The 19,952-nt window shown below is 38.2% G+C and overlaps 1 protein-coding gene across 7 annotated transcripts in view; it reads left to right on the forward strand.

The window, feature by feature from the left end:
* The first annotated feature begins 1,177 nt into the window (after positions 1 to 1,177).
* The window catches only part of LOC117722474 (uncharacterized), a 129,864-nt gene continuing 111,089 nt past the window's right edge, over positions 1,178 to 19,952 (forward strand). For 2 of the 7 annotated variants that reach the window (XM_076914674.1, XM_076914675.1), the window contains exon 1: positions 3,820 to 4,527. The gene's annotated coding sequence lies outside the window, so the exon portion shown is untranslated. Of the gene's footprint in view, positions 4,528 to 19,952 lie in introns of all 7 variants that reach the window. The other 5 variants (XR_013104573.1, XR_013104572.1, XM_076914676.1 and 2 more) reach the window with 4 other exon arrangements.

The raw sequence follows: 19,952 nt of genomic DNA on the forward strand, positions 1-19,952 counted from the left end.
GACTTTTCCTAGTCCTTCCTGACAATATTTCACAGCTTTTCATTGTTTAGCAAACCTGAAGCAACCATCAATAAGCATTTCTCTTTTTCACAATTCCCATGATAGTAATGCTCCCCAGAATAGTGGAGGTGGCTATGAAATTTTATCATAAACTTTAAGAAAAAAAAAAAAAAGAAAAAAAAAAAAAGAAAAGCAAGCAAGAAAGAAAGAAACAACGGAACAACCACCACCACAACAAAAATAGTCTATCTGCTAATGGGTTTCTTTTTTCTTCTAACTAGAAGCTTGATAGAAAAACTGCAGCTGAAGGAAGAAAAAACTGTCCTGGCTTTCCCTGTTTGCTCAAGGGAACTATACTTGTCCAACTCAGTCTCTCAGTCCTGATGGATTAACTTTCTTCTAACCACTTAAGACTGTGAAGTGGCTTCAATTTCAGGATGACTTTCCACCCAAGAGTAGAAACTGAAAATAGCTCTCTTACCTGTATTACAGAAGAGAATGGACAACTCATCAAATGTGGTGATGGGGTTGCTATTGGTGGTGTTTTAAAGAACCTGCCTATTTCACTCTTGCCTGAAAATGTAGTCTATTGGAGAAGTGTGACATTCTTCAGGCTTACAGCACCTTATAAATATTTATTTACTCAAGTGGCAAAGAGCTGACAGCATCTCTGTTAGTGACGATAATAGTGATTTTAAATGCCATTTATACCACAGCTTTATTGAAGTTAGCGTTTATCTTAGTTACGTTTCCTCGCATTTGTAGAATAGGTTAGAAGATTCTGGTTGGTCCAGTTTTGGTTGGGGTGTTTGTGGTATCTTTTTTTGTTTGTTTGTTTGTTTGCATTGGTTTTGTTTTGTATCAATAGTATGAACATCATTTTAAAAGGTACCCCAAAGACATGTTCAAATTGAAACCTCAGGGGCTTGATTGGTCCTGACCACTGCCACACCCTCTGCTTCATGGATAAGGGCTCTGTTAGAAGGGTAACAAAAAAAAAGTGAAGCCAGTAGGAAACTGCTGTCCAGTGATAAGAAAATACATCTGGGCCGGGCAGTGGTGATGCACACCTTTAATCCCAGCACTTGGGAAGCAGAGGCAGGCAGATTTCTGAGTTCGAGGCCAGCCTGGTCTACAGAGTGAGTTCCAGGACAGCCAGGGCTACACAGAGAAACCCTGTCTCAAAAAAAAACAAACAAAAAGAAAGAAAGAAAGAAAGAAAGAAAGAAAGAAAGAAAGAAAGAAAGAAAGAAAAAAGAAAGAAAGAAAAAAGAAAAAGAAAAAAGAAAGAAAGAAAAAAGAAAGAAAGAAAAAAGAAAGAAAGAAAGAAAGAAAGAAAGAAAGAAAGAAAGAAAGAAAGAAAGAAAGAAAATACATCTGGAAACCTTGAAGTTACCATGGTTGTAATGGTATCTAGTATTCACTTCCAGTGAGACCCTTAATTTGTTTTGTACATATTATTCAGTTTGCCATACTAATCCATACCCAAGTGCATAAAGTGTCTATCATTTCCTTATGGTTTCTGCATCTTCTTCTGCCTCCTGTGACTCTCCTCCTTTTTCGGCTTTGGAGCTCAGATCTCACAGCTGCCTTATGAAATACTTGTTGTATTATCACAAATTTACAATCATCTAAACAGAGGATATCATTCTTAAAGGCACATTGCTTATAAATAAGTAGATCAGAGCTTAAGGCAAAGCGTTCTATTCCAAATCTGGATAGATGTGTTAGTGCTTAGCAGAGAACAAAGCACTTCAGTCTCAGTTTCCTAAATATCTCTGAAGTATGGATCCTTTTCAGGATTTGGTCTTCTACCTCTGTTACTATATATTTCTACTGTTTTATTTTATGTAACTGGTCTTCAACATCAAACACACTCCTTCAGGTGTCACTGAGCCTCCCAAATGCTTTATCTTTATGTCAACTTTCCTCCAAGTGAAGGAATCTCAGGTCTCAGCCTAAACTTAAAAATGAACTCGAGACACGTTCTAGGAGAAGCACATTTCAGACTTACACATTCATTCCAGGAGAAAGGCTCAAGAATTAAAAGTTTATCAGGAATCTGGGCCCTTAGCACAATAAACCTGGGTAAACAGGAGCTATGGTAAGATAGACTTAGCTAACACTCATTGTCATAGCATAATGTTACCAAGAAACCGGGCATGGGAGCGTTTGAGGTCAGCTTTTGTGGTTAGCATTGTCTAAGAAGTAACTTTAAGATTGCCCTCGTAAACCCTGTGAAAACTGTATAAAAACTGCTCTTAGCTGTAGCTCAGGGTTCCTCTAGCCTGCATGTGAGGGAACCCCAGTGTACTAAGCCTCTTGCTTTTGCATTGAACCCCCTGTCTGTGAGTGTTTATGTGGGAGCACGTCTTCTGGTTTGGATTTCAGGGTCCAATGAAGACCCCCAAACTCTGGAGACCCTTACTCAAGTCTCGGGAAATCACAGCCACCCAAAAATTGCAAGACACTGTACCTGGATGCAATCAGCAGAGGTTTATTAAGGAGAGTTGGCTGGCCAAGGTCAATTCGGTTCACTCACACAGGAGTTGAATTGACAAAAGATCAGCAAGCTGAGGGGCTTTTTATAGCATGGGGTGGGGAAAGGGAGGAATTTTTGCTGTTACACATGATTGGTTGCTTTACAAATTTTGAACATCAGCAGGCTGTAACACTGGGAAGACCTCAAGAGGGGGGAGGGGTAACCAAGAACAGTGGAAAGTTAGCTAGTTCTTGGAACCACCCAGATGATTTGCATTTTTCTTTGTGGTCAGGAATGTGTCTTCCTGCTTTGGGCCTTCCCCATCCACAGGTGGGTTCTCTTCCCTGATGCTTGAGGAATGTTAACCTAGCAAGTGTCCTCTGACTCAGGGATAATGTACTCTTCCCAGAATGTATCCCGGGGCAGTGAAGGCCTGAAGTCTTACATTCAGTTCTGCTTTCTGGAACCTGCATTCTTTTGCTCAGGTCTAGGGGTAAAGAAAAAAGCCTGTATATATTTTATAAAATGGTCTTTATAATTTTTCACTCTACATCAACACCAGCAGGTTCCTGTTTCCGTATCCCTTGTCAGCAGACTTGTCCAACATGGAAGTTTGGGCAACATGGCTTATAACTTCTTTACATAAATACCTAGTAGCACTACACCCCTTTCTCCTTAATGCTTGAATATCAATACCTACCTATCCTCCACAACCACACTTTCTTCCTCTGTCGTTCTTCCTTTCCCTCCCCCCTCTCCTCCTCCCTCTCCTCTTCCTCCCCTTTCTTCATTCTTCCCTGTTGCTCTTCATTCACAGCTACCATCAGTTCCCACAATTCATCTGGTTTCTGCATCACCTTCTGCTACATTGAGTTTTATTCTAAATTCATTCTTTATCATACAGACAAAGATATCTTCTAGGGAATCAATCTCATCCTTTAGTCTTACCTAAATCAAGGGTCTGGAGAGAGGCCCAGTGGTTAAGAGTGTATCTTTTAGAAAACCCAAACTCCCAGCCAACAGAGAAATAATTAGCCACATCCCATTACTGTTAGCTTTAACATTGCCTCCAGTTAAAGGCTGTGGTGTGCAGCCCCAAACTCCAGATGGGTATTTGACAGGAGGTGGTTAGCCTCACTTGTTACCTGGACTCACTCTTCAGCTTTCCTTAGCTTTGGACCAGGAAGGAACTACCCACTGTATTAATTGCCAGCAGTTTGGCCCTCTGTTTTATAGCCAGTCTAGGACCCGGAGCTTCTTACTGATTCTTTTTGTTTTTGTTTTTGTTTTTGTTTTGTTTTGTTTTGTTTTGTTTTTTTCATGGCAAGCAATTTGAGGGCTGCTGAAGTATTAGTGGTTGAAAGTTAAGCTGCCTCGAAGAATCTATCGCCTCTTCCAATTTTCTTCCCCTTCCCTTCTCTAACATTACAGTACAAATAGAAATAATGTTTTATGTATTTAAAAATTCTATGTCATACCTTTCTAAATTTCAAAAATTCTGTATCACCAAATGTGGAAATAGGACTTTAGGTCTAGCCTTCCAAATCAAATGCTCCACCAGCTCTAACTCGATAGGCTGCGTCCATCCAGAACAGCAACATAAAGTTATGTCAGTCTCCTATTAATTAACCCACTCATGTGAGCAATGAATTACATCATTTACATTTTTATTTTGGTGTAGGTGAATTTCTTCCTATTCACCATGTGAACACCATGACAATGTTTCTCATTCACCCCCTATCAAAATTCTAAACCATAAAAACCCACAATGCAGCATTGTATACCAATAATGTGTTTAAAAATAAGTTATTAGGAACAATTAAGAAGGCTAATAATAGACTGATTAAGGGACGGTAAACCATTCCTGACACTGCATAAGATTAAATATGCTAATCAGATTTGAGTCCTAGAAAACCCAGATAAAACCAAAATAGAACAAGACAAGCCACCCAAATCCGACTTTATCTTCTTGCCTTTCAAACTTCGTATTTGCATTTTATCAATGTTTCTCTCAGAGCTGAGCAATTCCTGAAGGCTTTACCCAGGTAAGCTGATTATATGTATGTATGACTGTATGTATGTGTATATTTCAGAATTGGAATAGTGTCTATTTTAATATTTGCTGATCTGAAATGTTTGTTTGACAAAGGAAAATAGCCAAGGAAAATGGCTCGAATGTTATGTATGAAGCTATCCAAAAGCTGTTTGTAACTTAACTCTTAACAAATAAGATGGAGACATTCAGAAAAGTAGCCTACACAATGTATTTAAGCTGTTGTTATTTATGCTAAGAAAGACATCACATATTCAATTGAAGAGGCATTATCCATATCCTAATTTGGTTATTCCAAATAAATTGTGCATTTGGAAAGCAAGCAAAATGCAGTTGACAAGCAAGGCTTCTCGGCATAATTGAAATTCACTCTGAATGCAGGAAGGGTCAGTTTCATTTCTAAGCTGTAGACCTTGTTTAGAATTCTTATACTGCCTGGTTTCTATTACAAAATTAAACATAAAAATGACTCCCTCTATGTTCATAGAATGTTTCTTCATTTTATAGTTAATATTACTTAGGTAGTAATTTGTGTCTTATATTAATTAACCAAAACGTTAACATGATCTCAAGAAAAAAAATTACTTAAGGACATTACATTTTTAATACCAATTTCAATTGCTAATTGATTTATGTCAATTTTATTCTGACAAGATGTTTGGGGTCAGAGCAAAATACTCTGATGTTTGGGATAAATTATCTCTAATTAGATCTTCCTAAAATAAACCAATATTTCTAACCTGGGCTGGTTCACGTGTCCCTTAGGCAACCTCGTGGTTTCCCACTCCTGGGAGGTCCCCATAGTGATGCTAAATTTAGTGCAGACATCTGATCAGCATAGCACACTATAGCCCAGAGCTCCTGGACTCAAGCTATCCTCCTGTCTCAGCCTCCTGAGTAGCTGGGACTACAGGCATGCACCACCAAGAGGCTTCATCCAGCTGCTGATGTAAACAGATACAGAGACCCATAGCTAAACATCTCCAGGAGTCTTGTGAAACAGCTGGAGATAGAATTGAGTGAGCCAGAGAGGTCAAGGACACCACAAGAAGACCTACAGAGTCTGCTAACCTGGGCCCATGGGGGCTCACAGGGAAATCACGAACCAAACAGCATGTAAGGGCTGGACTTGGCCCTCACACACACAAACATTTGTAGCCAGTGTGCAGTTGTCGGTCCCCTGACAATTGAAAAGGGCTGTCTGTGACTCTGTTGCCTGCTATTGGATCCCCTTTATCTACCTGGATTGTCTAGTTGGCCCTCAGTGGGAGAAGAGATGCTTAGTCTTGCTGGCACTAGATGTCCCAGGACAGGGTGGTACCCAAGAAGGGCTTCCCCTTCTCTGAGAAAAAGGGGAAGAATAAACTGGGAAAAGAGATGGGAGAGGGGCTGCAATTAGGATGTAAAGTGAATAATAAATAAATGAATAAATAAACCAATATTATTGCCAGATGATCTTATGTGCCACAAGACTTTTATGACAATATGTATTTTCTCAGCAGAGTTTCTATCATTTAGAATTTAGAAAGATCTTCATTTTCCTCATTAAAAATTTAACTATTAGATACTTTTTTAATTTCTTTTCCTCTCTGAGAATTTTAACTCATTCATCTTAGTATAAATTTATAACACCAAATAAGTGGACTAAATCCTTCACTTGGAAATAAAGCTAAAATGAAAATCTCTGCCACCTGCCCTTGTTTGTCTCTCTTGCTAGCAGTTCACACTTATATTAAATTTAATATAAAGCCATTTAACCATTCAAAGACATTTTTAGTAATCCTATGAGCAAACCTGCAATTAGAGTGCTCATAAAATGGTCTTGGCTTCTTTTTCTTCTGGGGAAAACTCTCTTATGATCAAGTTTGCATTTTTTTATGATACTACAGGAGTGTGACTTTGGGAAGGAGCTGCTAACCTCCTTCATAGATTGTGCTTCTTTCATGGCCTGTGTCTTGATTATTTTTTGCAAAGTGAAGGATAAAAGTTCTGGAGGTGATCTCACTTGAAAAATGCAATTGTGCCACCAAAAGTGCTATTCTTATGAGACTGACCAGACCTCAGTGAGTCTGAGATGGTATGTTAGCACTGATTATCTGTCTAACATAGCCATAGTCCTAAAAGCTGATTACTAATTAATTCTAAACAACTTTCCATTTCTCTTTCACCGTTAACAAGATTGCAATTTGCAAACTTTAAGTGTCTGTGTGTGTATTTGTCTGTGTGATTGTATATCTCAGTGTGTTTGTGTGTGTGTGTGCATGTGTTTTAGTGTATGTCTGTGTGTCTCTGTGACTATGTGTGAATTGTGTGTGTCTCTTTGTGACTATGTGTGTGTTAACACCCACCCATACACACACACACATACACACACACTCCATACCCTCATATGAAGGTCAGAGAAAAATGTTTAGGAGTCCGTTCTCTAATTCTACCATGTAAGCTCAGGGACTCAAACTCCGATCATCGGGTGCTGAAGAGGCAAACCCCCTTACACACTGAGCCATCCTGCTGGTCCAATCTTCAAACAAAACAAGTGATATGCAAAAAATAACAAGCATATGACATTTTAAGACGTTCTTCTTGCTTGCAAACAAATGCATTAGCTTTGATTATGCTACAGAACATTACTTAATGAATAAAGTGAACATGGAAAATATTTTAAATTGCAAATTCTAAACTTATCGGAAATTTCTCTATTAAATCTTAGTCTGAGCCTCTCTGGAGCACTCTTATCTCACTGAAATTAATACCATCACCAAATTATTTATTCTGGTGTAACAAATAATTTCAAGGTACCTAAGATGAAAATTACAAAAGAGCAATGAGGTTGATATTGCTCATGGTACTCTAAATAATGCTTCAAGTATTTGGCTCAATATGTACCACGAAATAAAATTGAGATTAAAACATTTTAAATAATACCTTTACCACATTCATCTGAAAGACTTGAAGATGTAGAATTTAGTCACAAACACATCTTAGCCTCCAATGAGCAAAGCAGTGCTTTGTTTAAGAAGTAAAGATTGGTATTTATTAATAGTATGTGAGACTTTTATTACTGTCCACAATTGATCAGTGTGGTTATAAATCAGTATACCTTGAATCTCAGGAAGAAAACAAGAAAGATGCTTCAGGGATCCTACACTGAGCAATCCAAACACTTTCATTGCACTGTAATCCCCGATGTACTCACCAACAATTTCAGCTTATACATGCACTTAGGTTCAAAGCACAGGAACCCTTTGACTCTGTGAAGCCGAATGTCAACACAATGTCACAGGAAATGCAAGCAATCAAAAAGTCAACATGATTTGTCTTCTTGCTCTAACAGCCCTGGCCTGCTAATTTGACTTGCGAGATGTTTTTTGTCACAAGTCATGGTTAGCAGGAGATGAAAAGATATTGAGGAGTTAACACCTGAGATTAGAACACAGTTTGGGTACAGCCTGTGAACATTCACAGAGCTGAGGGGGGAAAATTTAATTATCTGTCACTGAGCCTTCTTCCTAGGAACTTGTTGATACAGAAAGAAATAGGATCTGCTCTTACATCAAGTCATCATTGGAAAATATATAAGCTTTAGTGTGCAAGGATAAGTAGAGGAGGGAAATAGGGGAGAGTATACACAAGCAGAACTCATAGCAAGTTTCCTCTAGGATTCAAGACCCTGATGTATTAAGGTTACCAATATTCTGTGGATGAATTTTCACTCACCCTGCCCAATTCTATCTTTTTTTTTTTTTTAATGGAAGTTTCTGAGTCAAAAGCACTTGGTTCGTGCAGAACAAAAGAATGGGTACGTATTAAAAAATGCATATGTTTGGATCTTAAGTCTTGAAGATGGGGTTCTAAATCTACATATTTATTATGCTTCTCATCTCAAATGAATTCAAATCAGAGAATCCCTATGCTACTCTGTAACGCCCTTGAAATTTGCATCATATTTACATTTTTATATCAAATCCATCTTATAGCCCAAACCCTAGCTCAATGTACTAAAGTTAAAGATTGTTTCTTATAAGCATACTGGGTTTTCTCTTTTCTAATTAGACTTCATTCACTGAAGTCATCCTCTAGGAAAGTAGAAGACAAGAGTACCCAATGATATGAGAGAAGATCCCCTGTATTTAACAGAGTGAAGCAGTAAGAATCTTAAAACACATCAAGTAAAAGCATCCTTGGCTTTTAGGGTCTGGCATGGTGCAGAAGAAAGTGTAGCCACTCTGTGCATCCTTTCCTTGGATACTTTGCAACCTTATTTCCTCTGATAAGAAATGAGGGTTTGGGGTAGAGAATATTCTCAAACACATCATGGACACTTAGAACAAACTATAAAAAATTCTTATTTTAGTTCATCTTTTCCTTCTTGGTGTCATTTAATGTATCAAACTTTACTACATGGGGAATTCATTTTCCTTGTTTACTAATATAATTCTGGCTCCCAGTACCTTAATATACCAATAATAATAAATAGTAGCAAATTATACTAGGCAGTATCCTTTCCTATCTGCATTTTATTCTCTTAGACTCTAGGGGACACTGTGATTTAATATACATGGGGTAGACTTTTCTATTCGTCAAGAATTAGCTTCATCCATGTAGTTACATTTGGTCTACTATGGGTCAAAAGGGATGGTGACATTTATGTTCATGTTAGGACTCTTTCATACCTAGTTCTCAGAACTGAGGACCTGAGAACTCCAGAGATCTCATTAGTGGGTTGACATAACGCCTTGAAGGCCTCAGAAACTTACCTGTAAAGTGTTTGGAGAAAGAGAGAAATCAGTTGTACTAGCTATCAGATTTGATTGTTTCTATTCAACTAAACATTCTCAAACCTTTTATGCATCAAAATGTGTATAAATAAAAATATAAGTAAGTCACTCTTCACAAGGACAAAGAAACAAAGATGTGAAGAATAACTTTCAAAATGCACTGAGGCTTCCTCAACGATGTTCACTAAAGATCCTTAATTCTAAGACACTACCAGACTATTCAGCAGAAATTACCTGCACATCCCACATCTGGAAGCTTTAATCCTCACCACCCCATGCCCATAAATTACAGACAAAAGACTATAGTTTTAACTCCCATGTCACCCAAAGTCAAGCATGATGTTTAAAGTCAGGATTTTATACTTTGAGCATATTTGCAAACGTAAATGTGAATACTAGACTTTTAGTATTTTTAAACTTAGACTTTTTAGAATTTATTTTACTGATTTTTTAAAGAAAGAAAGAAAGACAGGAAGGAAGGAAGGAAGGAAGGAAGGAAGGAAGGAAGGAAGGAAGGAAGGAAGGGTGTCCTGGAGAAATGGTTCAGTCAGAAAAGTGCTTTTCACAAACATATGAGGAATTTAACATGAATCCCCACCCCTCACAGAAAACCCAGGAGTGACAGAGTGTGTCTTTTCATCCAGCACAAGGGAAATGGAGGCTAGGATTCTTGGAGCTTTTTTGGCCTTCCAGATAGATGAGCTCTGGGTTCTTCAAGATGCTTGCAGCCTAGCCAGATTGATGAGCTCTGGGTTCTTCAAGATACTTGCAGCCTAGCCAGATTGATGAGCTCTGGGTTCACCAAGATATTAAGATGGAAAGTCTCTTAGTTTGGGTTTCTATTGCTGTGATAAAACGTTGTGACCATAAGCAATTTGGGAAGAAAGGCGTTTATTTTCTCTTAAGATTGTAGTTCATCACACAAGGATCTCAGAGCGGGAACCTGGAGTTAGGAACTGAAACAGAAGCCATGAAGGAGTGCTGCTCACTGTTTTGTTCTCCATGGGTTGCTCATTCTGCTTTCTTGAAACACCCAGAACCACCAGCCCAGGGGTGGCACCACCCACAGAGAATTAAGTTCTCTCATATCAATTATCAATTAAAAATATGCACCACAGACTCTGGTGGGAATATTTTTCAGTTGATGTGTCCTTGTCCACAATTACTCAAGCTTGTGTTGAGTTGACATAAAATAAGGCAGTATAGAGAACAATTGGAGGTATATAGCATTTACCTCTGGCTTCTACATGCCTGTTTGTGCACATGCACACTCCCACGAACACACATGCACTTACAGTCTTCCTGCCACAAACTTTGTGCTAAAATCTAGAAAAGAACATAAACCAAAAAAAATGTGATTTCTTACTGAATTCATAGAAACAGAAGCAAGTGGGCTTCACAGGGGGACTAAATGACATCCTGCCTTGGAATTTGAGCATTTAATATATGAATTTATTCTATAATTTAGTCTTCTAAAATTTTAATAGTGAGGATTATCTACCCTTTGTGAACTTTTCTTCTTTTATGGGTAATATAATAAATATCATATTTCAGTGTTTCAAGGAAATCATTCAGCTTAACAATAAAATAGAAGGATTTAGGCAAAAGCAATTTGTCAGAACTCTTATACCAGTGAAAAATTTTAACAATACTTTCTGTTTTCTGAGCATATGGTATCATGACTCGGTCCCACAATAGACACACAGTGTCTATAAACTTTCTGTTTATACCTTTCCTTATTCTTTTGTGAATAACAGCAATGAGTCTAAGCCCAGTTGAGAAAGAAGCATAAAAAGTACAGCACAAAGAATCCAGATATGGTAGGACTCAGCTTGTACAACAGCAGTCATTGGATCCTTTCTGAGCCTTATTGCTGATTTACAACAGAATAATTAAGCATTCATGAAAAGTACAAAAGCAGGAAATCTGTAACAGAATAGCTTCCTCAGAATATATCCAAAGATATAGTAGCAATGCATTTTATTTGAAATAGAATTAAATCCTGGGTATTTGCATACAAAATGAAAGTGTTTAGACTTTTTAAAATATGAAATGGGAGACCCTTAAAGATTGTTAGGCAAGGAAGTGACATGATTTAGTTTCTATTTAAAAAAAATCAGTCTGGCTCCTCAGTAAATCATAAAAGAATATGAATTTGGAAGAAAAAGGATTTGAAAAGCTACTGCAATAATCCAGATTTTAAACATATGTTTATATATAATACATGTGTTGTGTATGCACTTGGAGACAGAGTAAGACAATTTTGCTGGTGAGTCTGGAAGAAGGTTAAAGAGAAAAATATGAGATGATGGAGAGAGGCTTGGTTGTAACTGAGTGGATAGAGATGCACTGACAGAGACCAGACACCATCATAGAAGAAAGATCTGAAAAAGCAGAGGTCTTCACAGACTCGGGAACAGGCATAAGCTGGAGTTAAAGTCCAGCTCAATTTTCAGGAGGATACATCTATTTAACAATTGCATTTTCTATCCTGAACTTCTATCCATATGAAATTATGAGTTTCATGAACAAAGATATCAACTTTACATTTGGGAGGATGGTGGTAAAAACACAGAAAAGGTTCTTGGGAGGAGAGTTTATGAAGTAATGAGCAAGCGATGATCAGACAACTTGTCTGAGAAAGGATCAGTGGGGCCATTGTAATGTCATGGCAGTGTGGCGTGCTTCTTTACTGTGTGAAATAATGCTTAGAGAGTGAATTCACTGAAAACCTAAAAGTGACTGAGTTCTAGCAATCGGGCTGTCAGTCACGACCTGGACAAGAGTCTTGTCAGTGGAGTCCAGGGAGATAATAGGCCGCTTGGAGTGAACTTGAAAAAAAGATGAAAGTTGAAGAGTGTTGAGCCAAGTTGTTAACTATGTGTTGTTGTAAAGGCATGTGACAGTTGACAGAGAAGTAAAGCTGGAGAGGGAGATGAATGCTGAGGGGAAGGATATGAGAACTGCAAGAAAATGGTCCAGGGAAACATCATCATGAAATGCTTACATTATCCACAAAATAAGGACTTTGATAGAGTATGATACAAATTCAGAGAAATTTGTCATGTTGATTGGAAAGCAGAGGGACACAGAGTCAGCTGCATTTTAGCGTGGACTGAGTGGCAAGTTCATCTTCCCACAGGTAGGAAAAGGGTGGCAGGGGGCCAAAAAGAAAGGAAAAACATTTGCTTAAGAGATAGGAAAGCCTCTTGCTTTCCTGGCATCTGGGACTTTCTGTTGGCTACCCCAGCTCCCCATCCCCCATTGCTACACACCTCTGTTCAATTTCCTGAACCTCTGTACATCTTCCCACTCCGTCTACTCCCACACCTGATCCTGCCCACCTTTTTGTACTCTCCCCCTCCTCACTTCCTCCTGTGATTATTCTGTTCCCCCTTCTAAATAGGACTGAAGCTTCCACGCTTTGGTGTTCCTTCTTCTTGAGCTTCATGTGTCTGTAAGTTGTGTCATGGGTATTCTGCTGCGCTTTTTTCTTAATTTCCACTTATCAGTCAGTGCATACCATGTGTGTTCTTTTGTAACCATGTTACCTCATTCAGGATGATTATTTTTCTAGTTTCATCAATTTGCCTGCAAATTTCATAAGTCATTATTTTTAATGTCTGAGTAGCACTTCATTGTGTAAAGGTACCACATTTTCTGTATCCATTCCTCTGTTGAGGGACACCTGAGTTCTTTCCAGCTCCCAGGACCCAATGGGGATGTCATTAGCTAAAATACCCAACAAAGGGGAGGATGAACCTGTAGAGACCATATCCAGAAGTTAGGCACAGCTCCTGGTTGAGGGATGGGGCCAACCTCCCTTCTCAAAATTTTAACCCAGAATCACTCCTGTCTAAAGGAAATACAGGGACAAAGAGTAGAGTAGAGACTAAAGAAAAGGCCATCCAGAGACTGCCCCACCTGAAGATCCATCCCATATGCAGCCACTAAACTCAGGGTGAGAGTGGGCAGCCTTGTCTAGTCCCTGATCTTAGTGGGATTGCTTCAAGGTTCTCTCCCTTTAGTTTGATGTTGGCTACTGGCTTGCTGTATATTGCTTTTACTATGTTTAGGTATGTGCCTTGAATTCCTAATCTTTCCAAGACTTTTATCATGAAGAGATGTTGAATTTTGTCAAATGCTTTCTCGGCATCTAGTGAGATGATCATGTGTTTTTTTTCTTTGAGTTTATTTATGTAGTGGATTACATTGATGGATTTTCAAATATTGAACCATCCTTGCATTCCTGGAATAAAGCCTATTCGATCATGATGGATGATTGTTTTGATGTGTTCTTGGATTCGGTTTGCAAGAATTTTATTGAGTATTTTTGCATCAATATTCATAAGTGAAATTGGTCTGTAGGTCTCTTTCTTTGTTGGGTCTTTGTGAGGTTTAGGTATAAGCATAATGGTAGCTTCATATAATGAATTGGGTAGTGTTCCTTCTGTTTCTATTCTGTGGAATAGTTTGAAGAGAATTGGTATTAGATCTTCCTTGAAGGTCTGATAGAATTCTGCACTAAAACCATACGGTCTGGGACTTTTTTTGGTGGGGAGGCTTTTAATGACTGCTTCTATTTCTTTGGGGGTTATGGGACTGTTTAGATGGTTTATCTGCTCCTCGTTTAACTTTGGTACCTGATATCTGTCTAGAAAATTGTCCATTTCATCCAGATTTTCCAATTTTGTTGAGTATAGGCCTAGGCCTTTGTAGTAGGATCTGATAATTTTTTTAATTTCCTCAGTTTCTGTTGTTATGTCTCCCTTTTTAAGTTCTGATTTTATTAATTTAGATACTGTCTCTGTGCCCTTTGATTAGTCTGGCTAAGGGTTGATCTGTCTTGTTGATTTTCTCAAAGAACCAGCTCTTGGTTTTGTTGATATTTTGTATAGTTCTTTCTGTTTCTACTTGGTTGATTTCAGCTCTGAGTTTGATTATTTCCTGCCTTCTACTCCTCTTGGGAATATTAGCTTCTTTTTGTTCTAAAGCTTTCAGGTGTGCTGTCAAGTTGTTAGTGTATGCTTTCTCCAGTTTCTTTTTTACTTCTTTTTGTAAGCACTTAGAGCTATGAGTTTTCCTCTTAGTACTGCTTTCATGGAGTCCCACAAGTTTTGGTATGATGTGTCCCCCTTTTTATTAAATTCTAAAAAGTCTTTAATTTCTTTCTTTATTTCTTCCTTGACCAAGTCATCATTGAGTCGAGCATTGTTCAGTTTCCACGTGTATGTGGGCTTTCCATTGTTTTTGTCATTATTAAAGACCAGCCTTACTCCATGGTGGTCTGATAGGGTAAAAGGGATTATTTCAATTTTTTTGTATCTGTTGAGGCCTGTTTTGTGACCAATTATATGGTCTATTTTGGAGAAGGTACCATGAGGTGCTGAGAAAAAGTTATATTCTTTTGTTTTAGGATGAAATGTTCTTTAGATATCAGTTAAATCCATTTGGTTCATTATTCTGTTAGTTTCATTGTGTCTCGGTTTATTTTTTGTTTCCACGATCTGTTCATAGCTGAGAGTGGGGTGCTTAAGTCCCCCACTATTATTGTGTGAGGTGCAATGTATGCTTTGAGCTTCACTAAAGTTTCTTTTATGTATGTGGGTGCCCTTGCATTTGGGGCATAGATGTTCAGAATTGAGAGTTCATCTTGGTACATTTTTCCTTTGATGAGTATGTAGTGTCTTTTCTTATCTTTTTTGATTACTTTTGGTTGAAAATCAATTTTATTTGATATTAGAATTGCTACACCAGCTTGTTTCTTGGGACCATTTGCCTGAAAGATTGTTTTCCATCCTTTTTCTCTAAGGTAGTGTCTGTCTTTGTCACAGAGGTGTGTTTCCTGTATGCAGCAAAATTCTTAGTCTATTTATGTATCCAGTCTGATAGTCTACGTTTTTTTATTGGAGAATTGAGTCCATTGATATTAAGAGATATTAAGGAAAAATGATTGCTACTTCCTGTTATTTTTGTTATTAGAGGTGGAATTATGTTTGTGTAACTATCTTCTTTTGGGGTTGTTAGAAGACTACTTTCTTGCTTTTTCTTGGTTGTAGTTTCCCTCCTTGTGTTGGAGTTTTCCATTTATTATCCTTTGAAGTGCTGGATTTGTGGGAAGATATTGTGTAAATTTGGTTTTGTCATGGAATATCTTGGTTTCTCCATCAATAGTGATTGAGAGTTTTGCTGGGTATAGTAGTCTGGGCTGGCATTTGTGATCTCTTAGGGTCTTATAATATCAGTCCAGGATCTTTTGGCTTTTATAGTCTCTGGTGAGAAGTCTGGTGTAATTCTTATAGGTCTGCCTTTATATGTTACTTTGCCTTTTTCCCTTACTGCTTTTAGTATCTTTTCTTTGTTTTGTATTTGATGTTTTGATTATTATATGACAGGAGGTATTTCTTTTTTGGTCTAGTCTATTTGGGTTCTGTCAGCTTCTTGTATATTTAAGGACATCTCTTTCTTTAGGTTAGGGAAGTTTTCCTCTATAATCTTGTTAAAGATATTTACTGGCCCTTTAAGTTGGGAGTCTTCACCCTCATCTATACCTATTATCCTTAGATTTGTTCTTCTCATTGTGTCCTGGATTTCCTGGATGTATTGTGTTAAGAGCTTTTTGCATTTCGCATTTTCTTTGACCTTTGTGTCTATGTTTTCCATGGTATCTTCTGCACATGTGATTCCCTCTTCTATCTCTTGTATTTTGTTGGTGATGCTTGCATCTATGACTCCTGATCTCTTTCCTAGGTTTTCTATCTCCAGGGTAGTCTCCCTTTGAGATTTCTTTATTGTTTCTACTTCCATTTTTAGATCCTAGACAGTTTTGTGTAATTCCTTCACCTGTTTGGTTGTGTTTTCTTGCATTTCTTTAAGGGCTTCTACCAGTTTACCTGCGTTCTCCTCAAATTCTTTGAGAGTGTTGTTTATGTCCTTTTTAATGTCCTCCATCATCATCATGAGAAGTGATTTTAATTCTCAGTCCTGCTTTTCTGGTGTGATGTGGTGTTCAGGACTTGCTATGGTGGGGGAACTGGGTTCTGGTGATGCCAAGTAACTTTGGTTTCTGTTGTTTACATTCTTACACTTGCCTTTTGCCATTTGGTTAGCTACTCACACTCACTGGTTCTGACTGGAGTCTGCCTTTCCAGTTATCTTGGTTGTGTCAGAACTCCTCGGGGTCCAGATGTCTCTGTGATCCTGAGCTCCAGCTGTTCTGGGTACAGTGGCTCCTCTAGGATATCTCAGGATATGGTGTCTCCACGGTAGTAGACCAGCTAGGTATCTGCTGCTCTGAGTTCAGTGGCTCCTCTAGGATGCCTCGGGATATGTTGTCCCCTGCTCTGAGGTCAGTGGCCTCTCTAGGGTGTCTCTGGATGCGGTTTCCACACAGGAGCAGACCAGCTGGGTGTCTGCTCCAGCCACCAGGATCCAGGCGAGGGGTGGAAGGGGAGTGGTATTCTGCAGGGATGGGGTTTGGGTGCCAGGTGTGCTCTGGGGCATAGGTCAGTGGGCAGATGCTCCTACCTGCAGCTCTATGGGCAGTGGCCTCTCTAGGATGCCTCCGGACACAGTTTCCATAGGGAAGCAGACCAGCTGGGTGTCTGCTCCAGCCACTGAGATCTGGGCGAGGGGCGGAAGGGCACATTAAATGTTCTAGAACAAAATTGTGCTCTCTCACAGCTAAAATACAAATCAAGTACAAAATTTTACAGTGTGAGAAGAAGCAATCCTGGGCATCTAAACCATGTGCAAAGAGAAAGTTCACCTACTTCCTAGTAGCCTGGGTCCAGGTTCAGTTTGAGTCTCAGTTTCTCATCAGCCTTGTATGAAATGACTTTGTAGTCACTATACAGTGCTAGTTATTGATGTAGTTCATTAAATGTGCACAGAAAGTATGAGTACATAACGAGTAACTGGTGTCATTTGAATGGAATGAATTGTTGCATTTTTCTACTATGTTTCTTAGAGACAACTCCTTCACAAAGAAGGTATTCTCATTTATCTCACAGGCAAAGAAATCAGCCTTAGAGATTGTGAACTCAGATCTCCTGAGTCTACATCCATAGTGTTTGCCACTAAATACAGTGGGACAGCCACATTTTCTACTCCCCCTGTATATAACCATAAAGAAGTAACTTATAAGCCACACAAGTTCTTTTGACGTAGTTTCAAATTTTGAAATCCCATTATCCATATAAGACAATGATAACAAATTAAAGATGTTAAATTATGTATTTATAATCTGTACCCAATTAAATTCTCACATCATCTTTCTAAAGAGAAAATATTATTGCTCATTTTATCAGCTGTAAGGACTTACTCATGCTTATTGGGAGAGAGAATAGAAAGGAAAGAATAGAAGTGCCAGTGGGTTTCAGTTTTTTTCCAGAGACAATGGTGCTCTAAGGAAGAGAAATATGCAGAAAGGCATAATGTTGCCAGAGTTCAGAGAATAAGGAGGTTTTAGAATCAATCGATACCATGATTCGAGGGATAGGGTGAAAAATTAGTTGAGGAAAATTTAAGTACATCTTTCTTTCCCGCATGAGCCCGCTCCATTTAATTTAGAGAAATAAACATCTTGCTTGATTGATCCATAGACAGAACCTGCTCAGACCTACACATAAAACTGCCCCGTTCCTAAGCACCAAGCTACTTTACCTGGGATTTGCAGATCACTTAGTCATTGTCAAGGACAAAGGCAATGGAAATCAGATGCAGCTATATGCAAAAGCAGATGCCCGAGGACAGCACCACCTGAGTCATTAGGAGGATACTTTCTCCCAGATAACTCTTCCAAACATCATCATGTTACTTCAGACATCATCAACAGGGATATATCTGGTTTACAACAGAGATAAAGAATTTTGTCTTCTATGAGGAACTGCCAACACTGCTAATGTGTATATCCAGTTTCACAATATTCACTGTAGTATGTAAGATGATACTGTAATGGAGGGAAAACATCCTCCTTCCACCACTTATTTCAATGAGCCTAAAAAAATCTAATGACTTTTAACTTAGTAAAAAAAAAAAAATCACGAAAGTTACATTATTTTATTAATATTAAAAATGGAGTACAAAAAAATCAATTCAACAGTAGCTGAAAAAGTGGATTTTCCTCTTGTTGAGGATGCTTGTTTGATTTCTAGCACCCACATGGGGACTAATAACTCAGTTCTAAAAGAACTGACGACCTCTGCTGGCCTCTGCAGTCACTGGGCATTTATGGGGTGCATATACGTACCTAAAAACACTATGCATGTGAAATATAATAATTAAATTTTAGAAAATCCATTAAACAATGGTAATTTTACAATTTCCATCCTAAATACCTAAAAACCTGTGTGTGCATTTATATGTATATATGTTATATATGTTTGAATTCTCACATTGTATGGCTCATTCCAATAAATTGTTGAAGAGCAACTAAATAGGAAGAGAAAATATTTTTAGAACAATAATTATATAGTCAAGATAGAATACTACAGAGGAAGACATGATGCTGACAAGTTGATAAATTAGCTCATTTGATGAAATCTAAATTCTGACTAATAATAATGTCAAGTTTGGTACTTTCAAAAGGTAGAGTTAACTGAGGATCCACATCTCCCAAAAATGAGAGGGAAAAGAAGAAAAGCACACAGAAAATGCAAAGTCTTGAATACTACTTTTTGTAAGTCCGGTTCAATTGTTTTGTGGAAGGGATGTACAAATTAACTACATCTATGTACTTTGTTCATTATCACAGAGATATCTATATAAAACAGGAAGAGATGTATTAAGAAATGCTATAGAATAGTTTAATGATTTTTGTCTTTGGGTTGCATTGCTGTGAAGAAATGCAATGACTCTGCAACTATTATAAGGAAAAACATCTCATCAGGACTGGCTTACAGTTGAGAGATTTTATCATGTTGGGAAGCATGGTGGCACACAGGCAGACATGGTACTGGAGAAGGAGCTGAGAGTTCTGCATCTGGATCCACAGGCAGCAGGAAGAGACAGTGATCCACTAGGCCTGGCTTGAGTACTTGAGACCTCAAAGCCAGCCTTCAGTGACAATTTTCCTCCAACAGGACCACACCTACTCAAAAAGGCCACACCTCCTAATAGCATCACTCCCTATGAGCATGCATCCACACATATTGAGTCCACTGGACCTTTCTTATTCAAACCCCACAGACTTTGACTACTATAACTGTACTTACTCAGCAGTTATTATTTAAATGTACTATGGGCTAAAAACTTTAAATGGAATGTTTACTCATTTCAACATCCTCAATTAAGCTCCCACCTTGCTATTAAACTCTGCTGCTAATACATTACTGCATAACTTTCTCAATTTATCTGCTGCAGTCAACTAAAAATTATTACAAGTGTACAAATATCAAATAATATGGACTGTATACTAAACTGCTCTTGGGATGCAGTATTTTAAGAATCAATGATAATTGATTGTTGTGGAAGGAAGTCTGTCCATCCATGTACTGTTATTGTGTCCATGCTTGATTGTAAAGGGCCTTCAGAGTGATTTTTCTCCCTCGCTCTTCTTCCATGCCATCCATATGACAATTTTCCAATTGTAAGCAGGCTTATGAAAATTATCCTAATACCTGACAAGAATAGCTCTTCA

This window comes from Arvicanthis niloticus, chromosome 17 (genome assembly GCF_011762505.2).
Source record: "Arvicanthis niloticus isolate mArvNil1 chromosome 17, mArvNil1.pat.X, whole genome shotgun sequence".
Taxonomy (NCBI): Eukaryota; Metazoa; Chordata; class Mammalia; order Rodentia; family Muridae; genus Arvicanthis; species Arvicanthis niloticus.